The sequence below is a fragment of the Amphiura filiformis genome, unplaced genomic scaffold (genome assembly GCF_039555335.1).
Source record: "Amphiura filiformis unplaced genomic scaffold, Afil_fr2py scaffold_499, whole genome shotgun sequence".
In the NCBI taxonomy this organism is placed as follows: domain Eukaryota; kingdom Metazoa; phylum Echinodermata; class Ophiuroidea; order Amphilepidida; family Amphiuridae; genus Amphiura; species Amphiura filiformis.
The window spans coordinates 1-7387 of NW_027305963.1; the positions used below are offsets into that span (position 1 = coordinate 1).

The window sequence follows — 7387 nt, forward strand, 5'->3', positions numbered from 1 at the left end:
TAGACCCTGAGCATGGTGAAATTTAGGGGTTTGTCCGGAATGTGTCACGAACAGAGTCTGGAAAATGCAAATGAAAGTCTCTCGAATGAAATTGATAGTTAAGTTAGCGACTCGGCGCCGACGAGAAAGAGATCTACTGGTGAAAACTGTGTTCGAAGATACCATCATTCCAAATGAGATCGTAAACAGAGAGATCGAGATCGCGAGTATCCACGGAAATTAGCCTCGAAAGCATTGAATTATCTTCAGTGACGTTATCGTTGAACGCTGACGAAGAGCAAAGTAGAGAGGTGATAGAAGAGGCGCGGTGTATCGAACAATATTGGTCAGGGGATAGATAAACTTGAAATAATGGAGAGCCTCTCTTTAAAACAAATCCTAACGAGATGTATGTTTTTCTCTTCTTGTTTAAGTTGATTTCCTCGTGAATTCTTTTTTCACGTTTTTCGTATGTGAAATAATGTGATTCAAGAACGACGCTTTTGTTTGATTTGAAACAAGAATTATATCATTTACTTTTTTAAAACAAGAGTGTCCGATATATTTCATTCACAGTCGTTTGCATTGTTTAATTATTTAATTTTGCGTCTTAAAAATTGAGACAAGAGTGATCGATATTATCGATTAATTCAGGTCGATCATGCCTCTGTTTTTCTATCTTTTCGACTGATATTTTGACGTTAAAGCTCATTGAGGGTCATACCTTCGAAATTCTGAATTAAAAAATTGGGGCACTGCATTATCATTATAATAAAAGCCAGTGCGTCCCTGTCAAGCGACCAGTGATTAGTTCGTGTAACTAACGGACCAATCACGGACAATTATTATAGCTATGGAGTCAAAAGTCATATCCAGTCATTGACCAAAATACTGCATTTATAAATTACATAGTAGATTTGTTTTTCATATGTGAAGAGTTCACAAGAAAAGCATTAGTGCAGGGCGCCAGTAATATTGTATTCTTTATACCATGACCTGACCTTTGACCTCAGATGACTTTTGCGGTTTCATACTTTGAATTTGAAAGTGTTATAATGCAACCATGCCACAAAATGTTATTATCCTGGTTGCAGCATGATACTGTTTTACCCCGTTGACCCCATATGACCTTTGACCCGGTATGACCTTTGATCAAGTTCAAGTACCTTGTAACCATAGCTGTAGAATTTTCATCCACCCAATATTTACAATTCAGCTTGCAGTCTCTTCCTCGTTACAAACCAAACACTTGCCTATACATTTTCAATCGTGTCTTTCGCACGAGGGCAGGAGAATAATATCGCGTCAAATACAAAAACAAATCAAATACAGCCTCCAATAATGATAACAACACAGCACGACTAGGTTTTGTTCATCTTGTTTTATTTATTTCAGGTATGCTTTAGGCAAGAGCCCTCTGTATATTACGGAAAGCAAAGATGCATGAAACGTTCGAGTTTAAGTTTTATTACTCGGATCCAAGGTCACCTTAAAAATCAGACTTTTATAACAGTATAACAGAATGATGCTAACATTGGCAACCACCGAAAACTCGATTATTGGATTTAGGGATCGTGAAGTAAAAGGTATTAACTAAGTTAAAAGAATAGCCAAACATAAAAACTCGTCTTGAGAAGTTGCGAGAGGATCATTTCCAGAAATTTGTATAGGCGCAAATTTGATTTTCGGCCAAACAACTAAGCGAATTTCGCTGATTGCATTTCGTCAACTTGTCAAGAACGAACTTGTCCTAAAACTACAGATCCCAAAGTACCAGCCTCACCCCCTATTGTACATGTTCTCGCAACTGATGCTAATGAAATAAATGTACTGGATATCTGCACGATAAAACGCCGTTTTTAAGACGTTTACGCCGCAATATAGAAACTCTATGTTTGACCAAACGCGCATTATGCAAAACTAAGGTTGGTAAATGATTTATTTGTCCTAGTTTGGAGTTCCCATAATAGTTTAGACGTACTTAATATGCATGAGGTAGGCGTGGCTAATTAGCATATCTGAGATACTAATTAGCATATCTGAATATTCACGAGGATAACCCTAAGCCCCAATAATGTTGCGTGCATTGACGTATCAACGGAGGTTTATGGCTAATGACTCATTTTCAGTATAATCACGAGGTGGGTGTGGCTAATAAGCATATTCACGAGATGGATATCGCGCGATCCTCCTAAGCCTCATTAGTACAGTGACTACGCTCATTAGCCACGCCTCGTGAATATTCAGATTAGCCACGCCCACTTCGTGAATATGCTTATTAGACACGCCATCTCGTGAATATTCATTAGCCTCATGAATAATCAGATATGCTAATTATTTATTTATTTATTTCTTATTTAAACTGGGGTGACCAATCAATGCACTGGCACTGTTCTCCCTTGGTTCCCAGGTGAGGTTCACAGTGACTACGCTCATTTGCCACGCCTCGTGAATATTCAGATTAGCCACGCCCACTTCGTGAATATGCTTATTAGACACGCCTTCTCGTGAATATTCATTAGCCTCATGAATAATCAGATATGCTAATTATTATCTCATGAATAATGAGATATATGCTAATTAGTATCTCATGAATATTCAGATATGCTAATTAGCCACGCCCAGCTCATGAATATTAAGTATACTATAATTAAAAAGACTAGTTTGCGTCTGACGTCGGGGCAAAGGCGTTTTGTCTGGTTGACAGGACGTCACGCGTAAACTAGTCTTACGATTATACTGGTTTTGCATATGCCCGGTTGAAGTTTGTTCGGATTATAATGGGCGAAAAACACTCGTAACACCGTGAATTGATATAGAATGACGCGCAACACAGTTACGGAGTTGCGTGACTGGTGCACGCCTTTGTGAATTTACGTGGGCGTGACTTTATTGAGACGCGCAGTAACAAAAACTGAATATTTTTCGCCTATCATAAGCCGAGTAAACTTCAGGGGGGTGGTACTCAAATTTAGAAGTGATGGGTATGTGCCTGTCAATAGGTTCCCTTTCTCGAAGTCAACCCGATCGATGACCCCATTTTAAAGGCATACTCAATGACCTAATTTTATTAGATTCGGCTACCCGATAACACCTTTGTTTCTAGAATTTTAGTATCAAAATGATGTAGAAAAAAATTCGTCTTATTGTATTTCAGCAAAGTCGTATTTTAAATTTGGTAAATTTGAACAAAATATGATTTTGGCCCACTTTGTTTTGGATATTTTACTTATAAACACCATTTCATACCGATAGGCCCCTATTTCCCGACACCATCCGTCACTTCCAAATGTACATCGTGCCTATAAACTATAAATAAACAGACTGAACGAGTAAAATTTTGGGGCTGTCATTTTCTACGGAAGAGGGTACCAAATAATAAAGTGTTGGTTTGTTTTTTTGGCTTTTTGTTTGTTTTGTTGTTGTTGTTGTTTTTTATATATCAACTCAAATGATCAAAATATGTTTCTAAATGACATTATTTTGTTTTGACCAGAGATTTGACTCTGGTCATTGACATACCCTCTGCTTAAGAAAATGACAGCCCCTAATAAATATAGTTTTTATTAACAGTATTATTATTTAGTCCAACTCATATAGTTTTTATTACTGAACTACGTTTTTTTTTTAAATAATAACTTAAATTTCCAAAAATATACCAGCTTGACATTAGTTTGTTCAGCCGGTGTGTTTTTTCCTGTTTTTAAACGTAACATTTAGAAAAATTACGAACGCTAATAAAAAATCACTCATTTTATCGATGAGATTATATCATTCTCTTTTCGTAATTAATTCCGCATTTTGTGACCGGCTGAGACGAACTCTCTCGCTTTTAATGTCAGTTTTTTTTTCTTCCGTGTCTGTTTGTGTCTGTTCTCGTATGTCATGGGTGGGTCTCGCATCCAGCTTCCTATAGAACGATAAAGCAAACGAGTCATAAAACATAATTAGTATAATATTCGAAATAACTACATGCATATGGGGAAAAGTAAAAGGCCATGTGACATACTCTTTTCATAGTTGAAAACGTTACTTTTGAGATGATTGGTACCTTTTATGTACCAATTACAGGTATGTAAAAATTGCTGGAAAGCATAAAGAACACAGATTACATACCCGGTGTCAATATTCAGGGTGTACCGGAAGATATACAGGGTGTAACAATTAACTTTTTAAACGTCGTATAGTTTGGGAGTGTCTATTTCTTTTTTGAGGAGTATTTTCTCAATCTGAGGACCACAAAACAAAATAACCCGCCCGAAAATATATACTTTAAATAGGGTGCGATGCTTCCTTCTGTGTATACAGGGTGATAAAACTGTGCTTCTTTTTTAGGGTTTAATTAATTATTCGAAAGATTTAATTAGCGCTTTCCAAACCAGAAAGAATGCAATATCTCTTTCTTTGTCGCTTTTTAGCCTACTACTTGAAATTCTGAAAATAGACTGGGAAGAGGCATGGACGATAATGTAGATGTGCATAATTACTGAGTTGCTATAATTACTGGCATGAAATTGGTACTACATAATCATGGATTTTGGTTTTAATTAACCATACAATTAATTAGCATCTTGTTACGTAAATTTAGGATTAAGTTAATCGTGTTTTTACTAATGTTTTCATAGTTACATCTCGTGTAAATCAAGTCCTCAAGATTTCACCGTGCTTATAATCGTTAACTTTAACGCAAAATTTATTATGCTAATTACCCGACTCGGAGTTTGTTTCAGAAATTCTTCTCGGGACAGCTAGGTCCTCTGATCCGGCTTCTGTTTGATCCTCATTCGGGTTTCTAGAGAGAGACAATAAATTATCATCGTCATCATTCATTTTTATCGAATTTGAAACGATATTAGGGAATTTTCGATTCGCACGACGGATGGTTCTGCGACGATAAAACACCTAACGTTGTCGTCGTCGACTTGCGTCGTCGTCCAAATTCTGACAACCGCGACAACGTTTAGAGTTTTACCGTCGCAGGACCAATCGTCGTGCAAATCGAAAGCTCGCTAATTTAGAATTGACGATCGACTTTCTTATAAGTTTAAAATTTGTCACTAACGGTTTTTAACCAAACCCGATTTTTATCAAACTCTATGATGACCCAGGGACCGCACTTATAAAATAACGTTAGCTTGTAGTAACCGCGTGTAAGCGCAATGGGTCTAACTAAGAAATAAAACTTACAAAAAATTTTAAAAACAAAGAAACGACCTTTAAAATAAAAATACGCGATAGCAAAAAGCAAATGTTTAAAACGTCATGGCAACGTGTTCGAGGGAAATGGAAATGCTCTAACTTGAAATAGATACGCTAAATGCCAGCGCGCGCACGTAATGGTTAATTTTGTACACCTGTTTGAGATTACTAAAATAATTATGAACTGATTGATTGATTGAAATAAGATTCGATTAAATTCTATAAAATCATCATGTACGTGAACCTATGGTTAAACTTTCATAACTTGCACACGGTAGCCTACGCTAGACTCGTACAAAATAATGTTATAAAGCCGCTTATATATAGACGTATTGTTTTAACGATAGACTACTAGCAGCTCTCATTAAACTTCGTCAAAAAAAGAAGGAAAGAAATCAACAACGTGTTTTTGACGATCTATAATTTAAAGCACTCGCTAGAATTATCGTGACGTTAAGGTGGTACTACACCCCCGATACATTTTGTGACTAATTTTGTATTTTTCTCAAAAATAACTACACACTGGTAACAAAAGTTATGTATATTATAGGGGCAATGAATCCAATTACTTCACTGAAATTTCATTGATTCCAGAAAAGTGGTTCATTATGTATGTTAAGCGGTACCTCTTTCACTGAAATTCCAGTGTAGTAACTGAATTGCTTGCCCTATAATATACATAACTTTTGATACCATTTCTGAGAAAAATACAAAAATATTCACAAATTTATCAAGGGTGTAGAACCACCTTAGGGAAGGGGTATGAACGTTTGGACAGTATTTATTGTGGGACATTAGAGCACATCAGACATATCGAATTGCATTCTGAATACGAAGAATGTCATTCTGATATCAAATAATTTTGATTTTTTGAAATTCGCAATGTAATACACATTTTATGGCAAATCATTAGAAATTGATATTTTTGATATTTAACAGTACTCGAAGCAAACTTTATAAATCTGATGATTTATACTTAACGTGTATGTAGGTGGGATGAAAAGCCGACGATCAATTGAAAATTTTGACCCTTCATATTGAAGATATGGATTTTTTCCCAAAACACCAAAAAAAAAAAATTGGTCTTTTGGGAAAAAATCCATATCTTCAATATGAAAGGTCAAAATTTTCAATTGATCGTCGGCTTTTCTTCCCAGCTACAAACACTTTAAGAATATATCATTAGATTTATAAAATTTACTTCGAGGACTGTTGTATATCAAAATGTGAAAAATATCAAATTTTTATAATTTGTCATAAAATTTGTATTATATCGTGATTTTCAAAAATGAAAATTATTTGATATCAAAATACATGCTTCGTATTCAGAATGCAATTCGATACGTCTGAGGTGCTCTCATGTTCCATAAAAAATACTGTCGAAACGCTCAAAACGCTCATTCCAGATCCCTTAAGCATGCCATAACACGATTTGTGAGACTTAACGGCATTATTTCTTTTAAGTATTGAATGGGCTAAATAACGCAATACGTATAAATTAGAAAAATATCAAACTTACCAGTAATACAGGCAGAACCTCGAAACGATATTCCGCTCTCTAGATAGAATAGCACTTGATGCTGTTCACAGTCTTTGAATGACGAGATTTCAGTAGGTACAAAGTCCAGAAGTCAAACGTAACTGATGCGGGGAATTTGTTTAGCCAATAGGCCAAACTCAACTCTGTGCGCATGTCCGGATGCGGGGAAACTTAGACAGCGGACAGTTAACTATTAATACACACAAGGTGTAAGTTTTCACACGTAAACTGATAAGAGAGTATGAACGTTAGTTTTCATACGTAAACTGATAAGAGAGTTTAATGAATGTTTGTACAGATAGATAGATTATGTAAGATCCTTACCGCGCCGATCGAGCGCAAAACGTTCAGCCGAGAAGTTCATTCGCGGTAATCACTGGCATACATAACGGAGCAACTATCGTGACGTCATCATTTTCACTTTGGAGATCGGAGAGTGCACACGAGGTTGTATTTGACAAACCCCTTTATCCTAGCTTGGATACCAGTAACTCGGGAGAGTTCATCGCTTAGTATTGTTATTATTATACATTTAAACATACTGTTACAAATATCAAAGACGCACGAAACAAAAATTGATAGTTAAGAGTACTCAATTTACCAACCGATACCACGATAACCATAAACTTGTCTCCAACAGAACGTAAATCCAGCTTTGACATGTTTAAG

The 7387-nt window shown here is 36.0% G+C and overlaps 1 long non-coding RNA gene across 1 annotated transcript; it reads right to left on the bottom strand.

Annotated features, from left to right (window-relative positions):
• Positions 1-2590: 2590 nt before the first annotated feature.
• LOC140145637 (uncharacterized) lies at positions 2591-6893 on the bottom strand. The gene is made up of 3 exons (XR_011858106.1): positions 6698-6893; positions 4689-4771; positions 2591-3889 (listed from the first exon to the last, which is right to left on the bottom strand). It is a non-coding gene; the product is annotated as an uncharacterized lncRNA (long non-coding RNA).
• Positions 6894-7387: the final 494 nt, after the last annotated feature.